Raw genomic sequence first — 18,758 nt, forward strand, 5'->3', positions numbered from 1 at the left:
CACACACACACACACACACACACACACACACACACACACACACACACTCTTCTTCACAGCACTCTTGTCCTTTTACTCAAGCTTTAATAGTTTTATTGTAGCTGAATTTGAGGGTAGTCCTGTTTAATTCTTTCTGCAGGTAGAAGGGGTATAAATAATACACAAATACACAAATGGGGGGAGGTATCAGCTGGCTATGGTTAAAGCCCTAACTTGGCCTGCAACAGGCCATTCTTCACTGGCCCCTTGGGTGGGGACACTTTCGAACCTAGGTCGTTCTGTCAGAGCTGGTTTAGGGACAGTCTTGTCAGCAAGAGGGGGAGGGAGGAGACAACCTGGGGAGCTGGTGAGTCATCTATTTCTCAGCTAAGGGCTTGTAATTCTGGCTGTTGCTGCTGGGAGAGTCCCCTCCCGAGAGTGGCTTGAGTCTTATTCCTGCCCACCTGACGGATTGTCTGTCCCAACTTCCAGTCAGATACACATTTGCTAAGACTAAAACGACGCCTTGACTTTCTCCTTGGAGAAATGATTGATTTTAGGATTGGAGTAGGAAATATACAAGAGGAGCCTGGGAACATTTTGTAGCACAGAAAGTAAGGAAGTGCTAAACAAACAAACAAAACAACAGGAAGGTGGAGATAAATTAGAGGACACAGGGGCCAACTGAAAGAGCTTCCAAAGGCCAAATCTGGGACAATTGGAGCAACAAAATAAACCAGTATTGGATTATAACCCAAAGTATAAAATAAATAGCTGCTAGTCTATTCTGATATAAATGATTGAATACATAAATAAATGGAGGATAATAGCCAAATCTCCTGTGAAGAATTCCAAATAATGTATGTAGATATTCCACCCTCAAGGAGGAGTGTAAACCAGCAATCTTGTGGGCTGTGTATAGTGACTTCCTTGCAAAGAGGACAGTCTGAAAAGGGTGGGGAAATAAATAACTTTACAGTGGAGAATCCTGACAAACGCTCCCTCAAGCAGGTGATCAAGATTAAGATCAACATTGATAAGTCAAGTTGATAGTATGTACCCTTGATGTGATGTGATGAGAATGACATTTTACCTCTGAAGAACTCCAGCCTAATCATGAGAAAAACATCGGAAAAGTTCCAACTGAGAGACATTCTACAAAATGCTGGCCCAGTACTCCTGAAAACTGTCAAGATCATCAAAGACAAGGAAAGTCTGAAAAACTGCCACAGCCAAGAGGAGCCTAAGGAGACATGACAATTAAATGTAATGTGGGATCCTGGGTGGGATCCTGGGAGAAAAAGAGGACATTAGGTAAAAACCAAGGAATTCTGAATAAAATATGAACTTTAGTTAATAATAATATACCAATGCTGGTTCATTAATTGTGACAAATGTATACCATACAATGTAAGATATTTATAATGGGGGAAACTGGGTGTGAGATACAGGGAAACCCTGTGCTATCTTCTCAATTTTTCTTTAAATCTAAACTGTTCCAAAATAAACTGTATTAAAAAACAAAAAAACTGAGCTTCCCTGGTGGTGCAGTGGTTAAGAATCCACCTGCCAATGCAGGAGACACGGGTTGGAGCCCTGGTCCAGGAAGATCCCACATGCTGTAGAGCAACTAAGCCTGTGCACCACAACTACTAAGCCTGCGCTCTGGAGCCTGTGAGCCACAACTACTGAGACCCTGTGCCACAACTACTGAGGCCCGCGTGCCTGGAGCCTGTGGTCCGCAACAAGAGAAGCCACTGCAATGAGAAGCACGCGCACCGCAACAAAGAGTAGCCCCACTCGCCGCAACTAGAGAAAGCCCACACGCAGCAACAAAGACCCAACACAGCCAAAAATAAATGATAAATAAATTTTAAAAATTAAAAAAAAACTAATAAAGAAAAGTATGGTACTGGAACAAAAACAGACACATAGATCAATGGAAGAGTATATAGAGCCCAGAAATAAACCCTTGCTTATACAATCAATCTACAACAAAGGAGGCAAGAATATACAATGGGGAAAAGACAAGCTTTTCAAAAATGCTGCTGGGAACACTGGACAGCTACATGCAAAAGAATCAAACTGGACTACTTTCTCACACCATATACAAAATAAACTCACAATGGATTAAGACTTAAATATAAGACCTAAAACCATAAAACTCCTAGAAGAAAACATGGGCAGTATGCTCCTTGACATAGGTCTTAGTAATATTTTTTTGGATCTGTCTCCTGGAAAGGGAAACAAAAGTAAAAATAAACAAATGGGACTACATCGAACTAAAAAGCTTTTGCACATGGCAAGAAACTATCAACAAAACAAAGACTGCCTATTGAATGGGAGAAGATATTTGCAAACAATATATTCGATAAGGGGTTAATATCCAAAATATACAAAGAACTCATACAATTCAACGAAGAGAAAAACCAAAACAAAACAACCCGACTAAAAAATGGGCAGAGGACCTGAATAGACATTTTTCTGAAGAAGACACATGGACGGCCAACAGGCACAAGAAAAGATGCTCAACATCACTCATCATAAGGGAGATACAAATTAAAAGCACAGTTGTCAGAATGGCTATCATCAAAAGACAACAAATAACAAATGTTGGTGAGAATGTGGAGAAAAGGGAACACTTGTGAATTATCAGTTGGATTGTAAATTGATGCAGCCACTATGGAAAACAGTATGGAGGTTCCCCCCAAAATTAAAAATAGAACTACCATATGATCCAGCAATTTCACTTCTGGGTATTTACCTGAAGAAAACAAAAACAATAATTCGAAAAGATATATGCACTCCAATGTTCATTGCAGCATTATTTACAGTAGCCAAGATATGGAAACCACCTAAGTGTCCATGATAGATGAATGGATAAAGATATGGTATATATGTACAAAGGAATATTACTCAGCCATAAAAAAATGAAACCTTGCCATTTGTCACAACATGGATGGATCTACAGGGTATTATGCTAAGTGAAATAAGTCAGACAGAGAAAGACAAATGCCGTATGACCTCACTTATATGTAGAATCTAAAAAACAAAACAAAACGAAATAGGGACTTCCCTGGTAGTCCAGTGGCTAAGACTCCACACTCCCAATGCAGGGGACCCGGGTTCGATCCCTGGTCAGGGAACTAGATCCCACATGCCGCAGCTAAGACCCAGTGCAGCCAAATAAATAAATACATAAATAAATATTTTAAAAAATAACAACAATAAAATAAAAAGAGAGTCATAATTACAGAGAACAAACAGGTAGATGCCAGAAGGGAGGAGGGTGGCAGGGAGTGAAATACTGAGGGGATTAAGAGGTACAAACCTCCAGTTATAAAATAAATAAGCCATGAGGATGTAAAAGGAATATGGTCAATAATATTGGAATAACTGTGTGGCAACAGATGGTTACTAGACTTATGGTGATCATTTCATAACATATGCAAATGTCAAATCACTATGTAGTACATCTGAAACTGATGTAATATTGTATGTCAACTGTATCAAAAAAACCCCAAAAACCTAAGCCCTAAGTTAAAAAAAATTAGCTAGCTTAGGGAGAGTGTAAGATTAATAAAATAGTTTTAATTAGCAGAAAAACAAAACAAAACTAAAACGTGGCCCTGACACTGAATCACGGCAGTCACAACATTTTGTTTCCAAAGTGTCCAACACAAGGTGTATGGAGCTTTAGACTTGTAAAAGTGCTTTAGTTTGCCCTATCTCACATGGTACCCAAGTGCAATTGCTGGGGTCTGTGAGGGGTGTTGGGGGGAGTATACAGGGGCCCAGAAAAGTTAGGGGACTAGCCTCAAGATCAAAGAAGCTAGTAAGTGGCAGACAGTCCCAGAACCAGCAATCCACAAGTTCACACTCAGGTATGGTCAAATTCTTAGGCATTTCTGTTAAACCCATATCTTATTTAAAATTACTGCATACATTGGAATACCTACAGCAAAACCTCAACTCAGTAAGAATAAACCAAAAGAAATCTACCCGTACCCCACCACCGTGATTTTCCTATTGCTGAAAAAGGGATTAACAAAAAAGAAAGAGTTTACTCAAAAAGTTCAGTGCACAGGCTCTTTGTGAGTGAAATGCACCTCATGTAGTCTTTTTCTATTTCTTTTGCATACTCCACTCCAAAGCCTCCGAATCAGGCTTGCTACTCAGAAGGAGCCCAGAGACTCAATGGGCAGGTCAGAAAGCTTCGAAATAAAAAGAGGATGTAAGAAAAAGAATTTTATATCTAACATTTAATTTCTTTGTCCATCATACTTCAATAAACCTGGGAAGAACACTACTTATTTACCAACATACTGATGATAATACAATAATTAGGCTGCACACTCACCAGGCTTTCCAGTTAATTAACTGGGTTTTTCTCTACTCGGTGTACTTGTGTCCTGGGAGAGAGTCGGCGGCCTGGGCTGAGTCAGCCTCCTGGTGCCAGGGGAACAGGATCTTGCTAGTCAGCCCTCCAGCCCCTCCATGCCATCTGTCTCTAGGATCAGGCTGCCTCTGGGGCTTTGGCCCTGCCCTGCCCACTGTCCCGCATCCAGCCTTGCTTAGCCTTTGCTTCTCCCTGTCTTTCTCTCCAACCCGTCTCCATCTACCTGATCCCAACTGCTACTGCCCCCCTCAGACAACTCTTTCCTGCCCAGACTCTGCACTCAAGCCCTGGCCAGTATTTTTTTCTTTTTCTTTTCCTTTTTTTAACTGCCTTCAGGAGTTGCCAGCTAAAAACATTCATGTAAAAGAACTCCCCTCTCCTTTCATTAACAGAGTTCCCCTTCTAACTTCCTTATTTCTGACCACGTAGCACAATTCTCTCAAGCTAATGAATTGGAAGGAGTTGGAGCCGAATACTCTCCAAACCTTCCAATGCACTTGGACTCCCTCCTCTCCATCCTCCTCTGTCCTCAGTCCTTTTCGTGAAGTACTTGACGCCCCTCTTCCTTTTAGCATCCCTTGCCCAAAGAATCACCTCCTGCCTGCCTCCCTGGCTTTGTTTTGCTCATTTCTAGTGCGCTCAATCTTCCTAAGACAAGTTTATTCTGTCACCCTCCCACTAAAAAACCTATAGTGAATCCCTGTTTGCCATTGGATAGACTGTACAAGTCCCTGCTGGCATCCCACAGCCTCTAATTACAGTATACCCCCAGGATGGGATAAATAGCCACTGAAATAATCCTTAAGAGAACTTCCAATGATGTAGGAAAATGTTAAAAGTAGTGTTAGGGCTTCCCTGGTGGTGCAGTGGTTGAGAGTCCGCCTGCCGATGCAGGGGACACGGGTTCATGCCCCGGTCTGGGAAGATCCCACATGCCGCGGAGCAGCGGCTAGGCCCGTGAGCCATGGCCGCTGAGCCTGCGCTCCGCAACGGGAGAGGCCACAACACTGAGAGGTCCGTGTACCGCAAAAAAAAAAAAAAAAAAAAGTTAAATGATACAGAATTATATAAACAGTTTGAGCCCAGGTATTTTTTTTTAAAAGTGTACAGTTAGAATAAAAGAGAGTCCTATATGAAGGACATAGACCAAAATGTGGAGAGTCATTGCCATTGGGTGGGAAGCCTGATATATAATGAACACTAAACACATGTTAGCAATTAATATTATGTTGCTTTATCATCATTTTCTCTCCTTTTTCTACAATGAACATGTTATTTTACACCAAAAAAAAGTTACTGGGCTTTCCTGGTAGTGCACTGGTTAAGAATCCACCTGCCAATGCAGGGGACACGGGTTCAATCCCTGGTCCGGGAAGATTCCACATGCCGCGGAGCAACTAAGCCCGTGTGCCACAACTACTGAGCCTGCGCTCTAGAACCCATGAGCCACAACTACTGAAGCCCGTGCACCTAGAGCCCATGCTCCACAACAAGAGAAGCCACGGCAATGGGAAGCCCGTGCACTGCAACGAAGAGTAGTCCCTGCTCACCACAACTAGAGAAAGCCCACGCACAGCAATGAAGACCCAACGCAGCCAAAAATAAATAAATTTTACAAAGTTACTGAAATTAAAAAATATATTTGTCGTATATTTAGAAAAAAAAGAGGAAATGCACCAACATGTCAATGACTACCTCTGAATGGCAGAATTATGAATAGTTTGTTCTCATTCATTCCTTCATTCCATGAGGTTCTTTTCGAACCCACTGTGGGGCAGTCACTGTGGAAAGTGCTGAGTGCACGTGGATGAACAAAACAGGCCTCACCTCTTTCCCCACCTCGCTCTACCCTACATTAACCTCCCTTCTCTAAACTCATTGTCTGTTTCTCTCACTTTGAGAACGTTATGTGTTTCCTGTGTGCATATCATATACTTCAAGCAGCTGGGAACAGGGAGGGTCTCACACAACTTCTGGCTCTTACTGCCCCAGTCCAGTGGTATCCCACTTAGGAGGAGCTTATTAACTCTTTGTGGAATGAATAAATGAATGGGGAGGCATAATTTGCCAAATGATAAAGAGACTGATAAGCAGGCAGCCCCACCTTCCCTGATGTCACAAGCACTTGTCCAAATGGCCAAGCCCTGGGTTCAGCCAAATCCTCGGTTACTTCTCCTCAAAGACTGGCTCCACTGGCCCAAAGCCTCCTCTTGAATAGAGAAGTTGGGGCCTGAGACCACCGAGGCCCACTCAACTCCCTGGGGTTAATGCTAGAGTGTGTGTTTTCCTTTGATGATGAGGATGATCATTATGAACATTAGCAACTTTACAAAAAGAGGACCCAATAAACAAGCATTCAATTAATAATGACATCCAAATTCTCTTCTTGGCATTGCTTATATAAATTCACATTTTACCTAGTTTTAATCAGGGATGATATTTACATTGTTTAACAACTGGTATGGTTGCAGAGAGATGCTAGTCCTTGTGCTGGAGCAGCTTTTTAGAAGATCTTTAGTGTGCCTGATATTAACCCTTTAATGGCTGGCTCCTGGGGAAGAGTGATGGCGAGGGGTACACTCAGGGAAGTGGATTTTTTTTTTTTTTTTGGCCACATCGTTGCGGCACATGGGCTCTAGACCACGTGAACTTAGCTGCGACATGCATGTGGGATCTTTGTTCCCCAACCAGGGATCGAACCTGCGTCCCCTGCATTGGAAGGCAGATTCTTAACCACTGGACCACCAGGGAAGTCCTGGAAGTGGATATTTTAACAACTGGTGTGGCCACATCGGTGTGTACCTGCTGAACTTCATCAGTCTGGTTGGGTTTGGAGTGTGAACCAAGCAAAGGGGGCTTGGAAACAGCCTGAAGAAACAGCAGGAATCACGCCCAGAAGGGAAAGAGTCTGGTCCATTTTGGAACTAAAACTATCTCAGCCTGGCCAAGGAAGAGAGTGGTGAGAAATGAGCTGGAGAGGGAGGCAGGAGCCCAATCCAGGTCACATCACAGCTTTTCTTTTCCTTCGGGGTTATTTCACTGGGGAACAGCTAGCCTAGGGTGACCAGGACTAGGGGGTATCCTGGGACACAGAATTTTCAGTGCTAAACCCAGGAGGGCTGGTCTCCCTAACTAGATCTCTTTTTCCTCCTGTTAGTAGGTCCAACCTGCTCTTCAGAAAGACCACAGCAATTGAAACTAGAAACAGAGCAGGATTTTCCAAACCACCATGAAATCACCTTTCACTATTTTTTGTAAAAGTGCTGATAGAAAGGTACTGGGTTTTGTTCACATTTAAGTTTGTATAAAGCTAGTATTTCTCAATCAACTTCCTTTCCCTGCCTTTATTGCAAATTATGCTTTTGTTAACAAGAGACAAGATAGCTTGATGGCTAAGAGCGTGGGCTCTGGGCCAAAGCACCTGGGTTGGTATCCGGGTTGTGTCCCTTAATAACTGTTGTCTTTTCTGGGCCCCAGTTTCCTTGTCTGTAAAATGGGATTGATTAAAACAGTACCTGCTTCATAGAATGTTGTGAGGATTAAATGAATTATGGAGAATGCTCAGAATAGTGCTGGTACAGAGAGAATGCTCTGCAAGGGTGCACTAGTGTTATAATTATCTTCCTCTGGGACAGGGCAAGTTTTTTCAGATGAAGTCATGGCTCCACCTGAGACTGAACAATACAAATTTGTCAGATAAGGTAGATTCGGAATTTCTTCTTCTGTGATCCAGATAGGGAACACAAAAAGTCATCGTTCTAATACACTGGTATTGTTATTATCTTTATAGGTGAGGAAACTGAGTCTCCATTGAGGTTAAGTGACTTGTCCAAGGCCTCACGGCTAAGACTGAGCCAGGATCGCAGAACCCCGTCTGTCGCCCCACCATCACCCCTGTTTCAGTCCTCCCCTTAAGAATGGTGGGCTATGGGGACTTCCCTGGTGGTCCAGCGGGTAAGACTCTGTGCTCCCAATGCAGGGGGCCCAGGTTTGATCCCTGGTCGGGGAACTAGATCCTGCATGCATGCCACAACTAAGAGTTCACATGCCGAGACGAAGATCAAGTGTGCCACAACTAAGACCCAGCGCAGCCTAAATAAATAAATAAATAAATCTTGAGAAAAATAAAAGAGTCATGGGCTACACCATCAATGGGCATGGTTTAGGAAGACATGATATATGTATACACACACATGCACGCACGTGCACACACACACAATGGAATATTACTCAGCCATAAAAAAGAATGAAATATTGCCATTTGCAGCAAATGGATGGACCTAGAGAATATTATACTTGGTGAAGTAAGTCAGACAAAGACAAATATTATTATGAAATCACTTATATGTGGAATCTAAAAAATAGTACAAATGAATCTATATACAAAACAGAAACAGACTTATGGACACAGAAAACAAACTTACAGTTACCAAAAAGGAAGGGGGGCAGGGATAAATTATGAGTATGGGATTAGCAGATACAAACTACTACACATAAAATAGATAAGCAACAAGGGTTTACTGTATAGCACAGGGAAATATATTCAATATCTTATAATAACCTATAATGGAAAATAATCTGAAGAAAAAATATATATAACTGAATCACTTTGCTGTACACCTGAAACTAACCCAATATTGTAAACCAACTATACTTCAATTTTTAAAAATACAAAAAAAAAAAAAGAATAATTATGGGCTACAAAGCATGCTATCTATTGTTTTATTATCTTTTGTCTTATAAACTCTAATATCCATTCTGACATTTGGGCAGAGATCTTTTGATTTTTTTAATTTTTATTTTTAAAAAAATATTTATTTATTTTTCTGTCTATCTTGGTTGCACCAGGTCTTAGTTGTGGCATGCGGGATCTTTAGTTGAGGTGTGTGGACTCTTAGTTGGGGCATGTGGAATTCCTCTTAGTTGCGGCATGCAGACTCTCTTAGGTGCAGCATGCATGTGGGATCTAGCTCCCCAGCCAGGGATCAAACCCAGGACCCCTGCATTGCAAATGCAGAGTCTTACCCACTGGACAACCAGGGAGTCCCGTGGGCAGAGATCTTTTTAAAATTTGATATCGCAATCAACTCTATTGAGATATCATTTACATCTAAAATGCACCCATTTTAAGTGTATAATTTAATGAGTTTTGACCAATGTATCCACCTACATAATCAACACCACCACAATCAATATACAAAACATTTCCATCTCCCCTAAAAAGTTCCTTCTTGCTCCTTTCTAGTCAATCCTCCACCCCCATGCCAGGTCCTAGGCAAACACTGATCAGCTTTCTGTCGCTAAGGTTTAGTTTTTGCGTTTTAGAATTTCAAGTAAACAGAAACGTGCTCTGTGTACTCTTTTATGTCTCACTTCTTACACTCAGCCCGTTTTTGAGTTTCATTCATGCTTTTGTATGTAAGGCTAGTTTGTTCTTTTTTTATTGCTGAATAGTATTCCATTGTATGGATGTACCACTATTTGTTTATTCTCTTATTGATAGACATTTTTAAAATAAATTTATTTTCTTTATTTATTTTTGGCTGCGTTGAGTCTTCATTGCTGTGCGCAGGCTTCTCATTGCAGTGGCTTTTCTTGTTGCAGGACATGGGTTCTAGGCACGAGGGCTTCAGTAGTTGTGGCGCACGGGCTTAGTTGCTCTGCGGCATGTGGGATCTTCCCGGATCAGGGATCAAACCCATGTCCCCTGCATTGGCAGGCGGATTCTTAACCACTGCGCCACCAGGGAAGTCCCTCTTATTGATAGACATTTGAGTTGTTTCCAGTTTGGGGCTATTATGAATAAAGCTGCTATAGACATTCGTGTCCAAATCTTCGTGTGGACTATGTTTTCTTTCTCTCAGGTAAATACCCAGGTATGGAACTGCTGGGTCATAAAGTCAGTGCATGTTAAGTGGCTGTGAGTCGTCACACCATTTTATATTCCCACCAGCAATGGGCTCCAGTTGCTTCACAGCCTCACAACACTACATATTAGTGGTCTTTTTGAACAGTTTGGATTTTACTGTTGTTGTTGTGTTGTTACTCTTGTTCTTAATGTAAAAATCTCATTACTTTTAAAAGTTTGAAAACAGTTTCTGCAAGAGGCCACGTGGATGAGTACAGAGGCAAGTTTTATTCAGACATATGCAGTGTGATGGCATGATGTAAATGCACATTAACGTGTCAAGTCATGCATTAACTCAGCAGGCACTTCCCAAGTACTTACAGTGTCAGGTTTTATGATCTAAAAGGTTGGAGACAGGATGAGGGCTGGTTGTTAGATTTTATTGGGTTTCGCATAATCAGAGAAGGCTTCCTGGCTGAGGCATCTTTTGAAATGTATCCTAGACTAAGGGATAGATAAGGAGCATAGAAACTGGCTTGGAGGCAGTGCCCTGAAAACCATTATTCCCTGGGTGCTGTCCCCAGGTGTCTCTAAATGGACTGTGAGAAGGGTTTGGCTTTCAGAGAACTACAGACTGTTAGAGATGGTCTAGTTCTACCCTCACCAGTTACAGTTGAGGAAATACAAGGAGTTCAGAGGGGCCAGGTGACTTGTTCAGCAGCATCTGGCTGAGTTAGCTTCCATATCCTGAGAAGAAGGGGGTCTGGAGAAACAGCCCGGGAGGGTGGTGGGGAGGGCAACTGCCAGCCTGGGAGGGGCTCCTGGAAAGGTGGTGCCCACCAAGACTCCCAGACTCCCTAGAAGTGTATAAAACTGTAGGTACTGACAACTAAAACTTTTCATTTTAAGACCACATAGCTGCAGAGAACGCCACTTGTAGCATACTGTGAATAGTAATGCTTAAATAAAACTATGACCTCATTCTTTTACATATACACATTGGAATCTAAAATACCAAAGGAGTTTGATATTCTAACACATCCATTTAAAATAATATGAACAAGCTCTCCTTTAACAGTTGGAAAGTTTGTTATTTATTTTCTCTTTCAGTGCTCCCAATCTTACTGTAACATATGTTATGACTGAAAGTTTTATTGGTACCTTATCCTAATTGGGTGTAATTAGTATATACATTTTTTAACGTTATAATGTTATATATCTGGTGACTTTGAGGCTCTAAGTCTTAACATTGTTTTCTTTTGAATTAAATTATCATTATAATTATTCAACTCATCAAAACATAAATATATTACACATTTTGATATAGTTACACATAAAAAGTAAAATTATACAAGAAATACATTTTTTTTTTTTTTTTTTTTTTTTTGTTTTTATTTTTTCTTCTCTCTTTTGTTGCCTCTCCCGTTGCGGAGCACAGGCTCCAGACGCGCAGGCTCAGCGGCCATGGCTCATGGACCTAGCCGCTCTGCGCCATGTGGGATCTTCCCGGACCGGGGCACGAACCCGCGTCCCCTGCATTGGCAGGCAGACTCTCAACCACTGCGCCACCAGGGAAGCCCAAGAGATACATTTTTTGATGAGATGCATCAGGCTCTTTTGGTTTTGTTTTCAATCAGTTTATGCATTCATGGATAGATTGCTTGAATGCGACAAAGTTCAGCATCAATTCTCTTACGTTTTTGTTTTGTTTTGTTTAATGTAAGTGCAGAGAAACCTTGTTCACATACATCTTTAGACGGGAATGGAAGGAGGTTTGGTATAGCAATATTACTTGATTATTTGGCTCCCTTCCAAATTATATGCCAAAAATATTAGCAATTATTTTTAATGATGTTTTATTTATTTATTTATTTTGGCTGTGTTGGGTCTTCGTTGCTGCACGCGGGGCTTTCTCTAGTTGTGGCTAGTGGGCGCTACTCTTCATTGCGGTGCGTGGGCTTCTTGTTGCAGTGGCTTCTCTTGTTACAGAGCACCGACTCTAGGTGCGCCGGCTTCAGCAGTTGTGGCTCGCGGGCTTCAGTAGTTGTGGCTCGCGGGCTCTAGAGCGCAGGCTCAGTTGTAGCACACGGGCTTAGTTGCTCCGCGGCATGTGGGATCTTCCCAGACCAGGGCTCAAACCCGTGTCCCCTGCATTGGCAGGTGGATTCTTAACCACTGTACCACCAGGGAAGTCCCTGTTAGCAATTTTTTTTCAATTAACTAAAGTTTGATTAGGTTCTCAAATCGTATTCGAATTAGTGAATTAGAAACCGTTCGATGTTTTCTTGTCACTTGGTCTTTATTCTCTTTGTGGGAACACCAACAATAATTCCAGTGGTCTCTTTGCTGGGCTCCTGGAAGATTTTTATGCCCTGAAGCAATGTACCATGGGGTGGAGTGGTTTCCATTTCACCATCCTGGTGGGTGAGTGGTGCACCTTTGTTCTGAAGAGTTAGGAGCAGGGGAGGTGGAAGGGGATAAGACCTTGCTCCCAGGGGCCGTCTCCTGATGGTCACTTTTGGCCCAGGGAAACTCTGGACACTTATTCCCTTAAAACTATTTGGTGTGCTCTCCTTGGGACCTGTGAACCCCAGTGTGAGGACCGCTGACCTGAGGATGCCTTCCATACCCCTAAGGACCTGTGAAGCCCAGTTTAGGACCACTGACCTGAGGATGCCTTCATTTCCCACCTAGAGAGGTGAAAAAAGTGTCCTATCCCCTCTCACCCAGTGGCTTCTCTGGGGTCTTCACAACCCTGGAAGGTGGTGGGAAGAAAGAGGGCAGGCTGAGTCTATACATGCCTTGGGCAGGGCTTTGTCACTCAGTGAGAGAAGGAATGACAGTAACAGGGAGGGGAGAAGGCTTTTTGAGAAATGGGACTATTTTAGGTAGATTTGGAAACATCTGGAAGGGAATCAAACAGGAAGAAGAAGAAATTTACCTCTTACAAAGGGTTGTAAAGAGGTGTTCTGAGTGAGCCAAGGACCTTCTTTCTTTCAGCATATTTTAGCAGAAGCCAACAATGTGCCAGCCCTGTGGCAGGAGGAGGTCTGCAAGTCACCTGTCACTGCCTTCAGCGAGCTTATACTGTACACAGTTGGCCCAGGGAGGGGGAGGAAAGGGAAAAGAGTGGGAGGGGGAGGAAGAAGAGGGGGGAGGGGAAGGAGGGGATTGAGGAAGAGGAGAGAGAGGTTGCGGGGGAGAAGAGAGGGAGAGAGAAAGAAAGAGAGAGAGGAGTTCTAGGCAGTTGTAATGCAGGGAGATCATAATGTGGGGTGATCAGCACAGAGGGCTGAGGGAGGGGCCCTGATCAGGAGGGAGGGGCCCTGATCAGGAGGGGCCCTGATCCTGGCAAGGGGAGGGGTACCAGGGAAGAAGCCAGTCTGGAGGGAGCAAACACCTAAAACCAAATACTCAGGTGTCTGGAGGGGTGGGGTGCATTTAGGGAATATCCTTAGATCAGCACTGAGAGATAAGAACAGACCTGATGAGGAGTTTAACTGGGTATGAGGCAAAGGACTGCTCTGTTTCCTTAATAAGTCTTACAGCTCCCTCTCTCTCTCTCTCTCTCTCTCTCTCTCTCTCTCTCTCTCTCTCTCTATATATATATATATATATATATATATATACACACACACATATATTTAATCATATATATGATTAAAATAAAAAATTAAATTTATAAACAAATCCATAAATCTCCCACACAGAAGAATTCCCAATGATTTGTACTTTACCCTCAAGTGAGCGTAAATCTCCACTCCTTAAGTCTCGTCTGTGCATAGTAACTTCCTTCCAAAGAGTACAGTCTGGAAAGGAGGGGAAGAGTAACTTCACAGTGGAGAAACCTGACAAACCTCAGTCAGGGGATCAAGGTCAACATCAACAGTGATAAGTCATGTTGATGATATGTACCCTTGATATGATGTGATGATAATGGTACTTTACCTCTCAAAAACCCCATAACCCCAGTCTAATCATGAAAAAAAGATATCAGACAAATTCCAATAGAGAGCATCCTACCTACCCAGTTTCCTCAAAATTGTCAAGGTCACCTAAAACAAGGAAAAGTCTGAAAAACTGCCACAGTCAAGAGGAGCCTAAGGAGACATGATGACTAAATACAAGGTCATATCCTGGATGGGATACTGGAACAGAAAGAAGATCTTAAGTAAAAACTAAGGAAATCTGAAGTATGGACTTTAGTTAAAAATAATGTATCAATTTTGGTTCACGAATTTTAACAAATGTACCATACTAATGGAAGATGTTTATAAGGGAAACGATGTGAAGTTTATGGAAACTCTCCATTATCTTCTCACTTTTTCTATAAATGTAAAAATGTTCTAAAAAAAGAAAGTCTCAACAACAACAACGACAACAACAAAATCTCTTTTAAAAAAACTAATTACTGGGCTTCCCTGGTGGCGCAGTGGTTAAGAATCCACCTGCCGATGCAGGGGACACGGGTTCGAGCCCTGGTCCAGGAGGATCCCACATGCCGTGGAGCAACTAAGCCTGTGTGCCACAACTACTGAGGCTGAGCTCTAGAGCCCGTGCTCCACAACAAGAGAAGCCACTGCAATGAGAAGACCACGCACCGCAACCAAGTGTAGCTCCCTATCGCCGCAACTAGAGGAAGCCCCTACATAGCAACGAAGACCCAACGCAACCAGAAATAAATTTTTAAGAAAACAAAAGAACTACTTTGCAGCAACATGGATGGACCTAGAGATTATCATACTAAGTTGAAGTAAATCAGAGAAAGACAAGTATCATATGATACCAGTTATATGTGGAATCTAAAAAAATGATACAAATGAACTTACTTACAAAACAGAAACAGACTCACAGGCATAGAAAACAAATATATGGTTACCAAAGGGGAAATGTAGGGGGGAGGGAAAAATTAGGAATTTGGGATTAACATATACACACTACTATGTACTAAATAGATAAACAACAAGGACCTACTATATAGCACAGGGAACTCTACTCAATACATGGGAAAAGAATCTGAGAAAAAAATATGTATAACTGAATCACTTTGTTGTACAACCTGAAACTAACACAACATTGTAAACTGACTATACTTCAATAATAATAATAAAAAAAAACAGATCTACTATCAGCCTAAGGCTTCCTAGTCAGAAACAGTCTCAGATACTCTGAAGTAGAATAAAGAATGTAGACTATTTTTGGGGAATTCCCTGGTGGTCCAGTGATTAGGACTCCGGGGGCACAGGTTCAATCCCTGGTCAGGGAACTAAGATCCCACATGCCGCACAGCAAAAAAAAAAAAAAAAAAAAGAATGTAGACTGTTTTTCAATGAAAAGAAAAAACAAACTAATTACTCTCTTAAGTCAATTAAATCATTTCTTTCGGTCCAAGTCTTCATTCAGTCAACAATTACTACTATAGTTAACTTGTATTGAGCATTATCTAGCTTTAGGCAGGCACAGAGTGACTTACATAGTATCCTATAATACAATGCTACAAGGTAGATTTTTCTCCTTTTACAGATTAGAAACTGAAGCATGAGAAAGCTCATTCATGCAGTTGTTTAATAAACAGTTAGTGAATGCCTTACACGTGCTGGGTCTCTTGGAGTAAATACCTGCAGGGGCCTCAAGTGCAACCATCCAGACTGAGCTCAAGCATATGACCTCTGCCCCCCCCCCCCCCCACCCCCAGCTCCTCCTCCTCCCAAAGTTGTTACTGTACCATCTGCCAGGTGTCTCAAGAGCAGTCCTGCACTGGCCTCCTCCCTGGCCTCCCTCCCCCCAGTGTTTAACTTGACACTGAGCTCAGTGACCCTTCCTCAGAAATGTCTCCTCAGAGCTCATCCTCTCTGATGTGGACTCCACCCAAGCCTCCACCCATCTTTCCAGAACCCACATCAGATGGTTTCATCCCCAGCCAAAACCTTCTGATGGCCATTCAATAGCTTTCACAATGTAGCTCAACCAGTCCCATTTCTCCCACTGCCCTACTCCCAGTGCTCCAGCTCCCCCCACACCCACCTGCAACATCACACTATCTGCAGGTCTCTGCTCTTGGTTTTCTTGAGGCTTGCTTAATGCTTTCCCTTTTTTACCCTTGGAAATCATACACGCACTTCAAGTCTTAACTCAAATTCATCAGCTTTCATACACCAGTGTTCTCCCTCCCTGGCCCAGCAGTCAGCCCTTACCTGTCTCATAGCAACTACCACATGGGTTTTGAGGGGTCAGAACTGGTGGATCTGTATCTCCAGCTGTGAGTTCCCTAAGGCATCTCTGTATTTTGGTGCTCAGGAATGTCTGAGTTATTCCCCTCAGTCAGCTTCTGTTATGTAAAAGCAAAATGCCCATGTTTCATAATTAGGTGCCAGTAGAGATCGATGCAAGGAAAGCCATAGCAGTTATGAGGGAGAAGTTGTGGTCCAGAGAGGCTTCATGGAGATGGTGGACTTGAGAGTCCACTGTCAGATTAAAGCCACATTTAGAGTTTATCGAGCGCATGCTCTACGTTGGATTGTGCTATCGCAAGGAACTTTCACCTAGATCACCTCATTTATTCTTCAACACAGACCTACTAGGTATCATTATATCTATTTCTGTAGATGAGGAGACCAAAGCTAAGAGCATCAAATGCACACAGTGTCACAGCTACTGAGTGACTGGGCAGGAATAAGAAGGCTGGTCTCTGACTCTTACTCCAAAGTCCAGCCTAACATTAAAGAATGAGTATGTGGGGGGAAACTGCTGTAATCAACTCAACAGAGAGTATGTACTGAATCTGTAGCAAGCAAGGCCCACTTAGGCACCACCCCATACATTCCAGAGAGCAGTGGAACCAAGAGGGAGACTCTGGGGACAGTGAGGAGGTGGCTGGAAGGATTCTGTGTTCCTGAGACACCCCTCCTATGCTAACCACTCCATGCAGGGGGGACATTCTCTCTGCACAGTCCAGACCTGAGGATCCCGTTGTATACCCCTTCCCTCAGCTTGTACTGGCATCATGGAGAGTGTGGTGGTGAACCCTTCAGCATCTGCTTAGATTTGAATATTGCCTCCTGGCTTCCCCACTTCCTGGCCACATGACCTTGGACAAATTGCTCCACCATGTTGAATTTCAGTTGCCGGTTTCATAATGTGCGGAAAAGGGCAGTGCCTATTTCACAGCATTAGTGTGAAGATGAAATAACAATGAATATTAGGAACTTAGTGTGGTGCTTGGCACATCGTGGGTTACTCAGAAAAGGTATTTCTGGTTATTTGACCTCTGTCTGGACCTATCTGTATTTCCCTAAATGCAGCCAGCAGGTGATCTGGGGTGGAGCCTTACAAACTAGCAGCTCCCAAGCTGGGATCACTATTCCCAAGGCGGAAACCTCCCTACCTCCCAGCTCGGGCACCCTCCCTCTTGGGACCTAGCCTGCCGCGCAGCGCCCCTGGCGGTACAGCCGCGTCGTGGCCGCAGGTTTCGGGCAGGAGAAGCCGACCCGGGAGCAGCGAGAAGTTATTTTGGCCCACGAACCAGGCCGGGGCCACTGCAGGCCCAGAGAGCCTTCTGTGAGGGCTGGTGAGGGTCCAGTCCTCTGCGCCTACCAGGAAAGTTCGGCAAGAAAAGCATAACCACACAATGTACGGTGCACACCTGGACGCTTTTGAGAATACAGGAGGCGCGCTTAGTCATTACTCTCGGGCTACCAGTTAAAGCCAGGACACCGGTGACCCTGGCCTAGAGCCTTCACTTTAGCAAGGTAGCAAGGCCCATGGGCCCCAGAAAGGAACAGACTCTGTCTGGGTCGCCTAGGCCGGTGGAAGAGAGAAACCCAACAGCAGTTGCACCCAAACTCTCGCTGTTCTGACTCTCTGGATTCCCCACCCGCCTCCAACATCTCTTGTCTCTCGTTCCTGCCAGGCTTTTCAGGCATTTCTTACCCTCTCCTGCGTGCTCCCACAGCGCTGTGGCCATGTTCCTGGGTACACGTCACGAGCATGGCTTCCTGCTGGCCAAGCCACCAGCTCTGCCACTTTCTGGACCTGGTGGGCCCCTGGATGTGGGAGAAGAGAGGCCAGTGCCTTGTGAAGGTAGGATTACGATGGCGATTAGATTGAAGAACGGGAGGTTCTCTTGGGGACCTAGGGCAACGGGCTGTTTATTTATTTATTTTAAAAAGTTATTTATTTTATTTTTAAAAAATTTTGGCAGCACTGGGTCTTTGTTGCTGTGCACAGGCTTTCTCTAGTTGCAGCAATTGGGGGCTACTCTTCCTGCAGGGCGCAGGCTTCTTATTGTGGTGGCTTCCCTTGTTGCAGAGCACGGGCTCTAGAGCGCAGGCTCAGTAGTTGTGGCGCATGGGCTTAGTTGCTCTGTGGCATGTGGGATCTTGCCGGACCAGGGCTCGAACCTGTGTCCCCTGCGTTGGCAGGCAGATTCTTAACCACTGCGCAACCAGGGATGTCCCCAACGGGCTGTTTTAAAAGGTGGGAGCGGGAGCTGGACAGAGAGGCTGAGCAGTCTTCTGAGGGAGGGAAGCCTGG

The 18,758-nt window shown here is 43.6% G+C and overlaps 1 long non-coding RNA gene across 1 annotated transcript in view; it reads right to left on the reverse strand.

Moving 5' to 3' along the window:
• Positions 1 to 18,758, reverse strand: part of LOC113608041 (uncharacterized) — a 542,162-nt gene that overhangs the window by 280,541 nt on the left and 242,863 nt on the right. The window lies entirely within an intron of this gene.

This window comes from Aethalodelphis obliquidens, unplaced genomic scaffold (assembly GCF_003676395.1).
Source record: "Aethalodelphis obliquidens isolate GAN/ISIS:26980383/991018 unplaced genomic scaffold, ASM367639v1 scaffold51, whole genome shotgun sequence".
Lineage (NCBI taxonomy): Eukaryota > Metazoa > Chordata > Mammalia > Artiodactyla > Delphinidae > Aethalodelphis > Aethalodelphis obliquidens.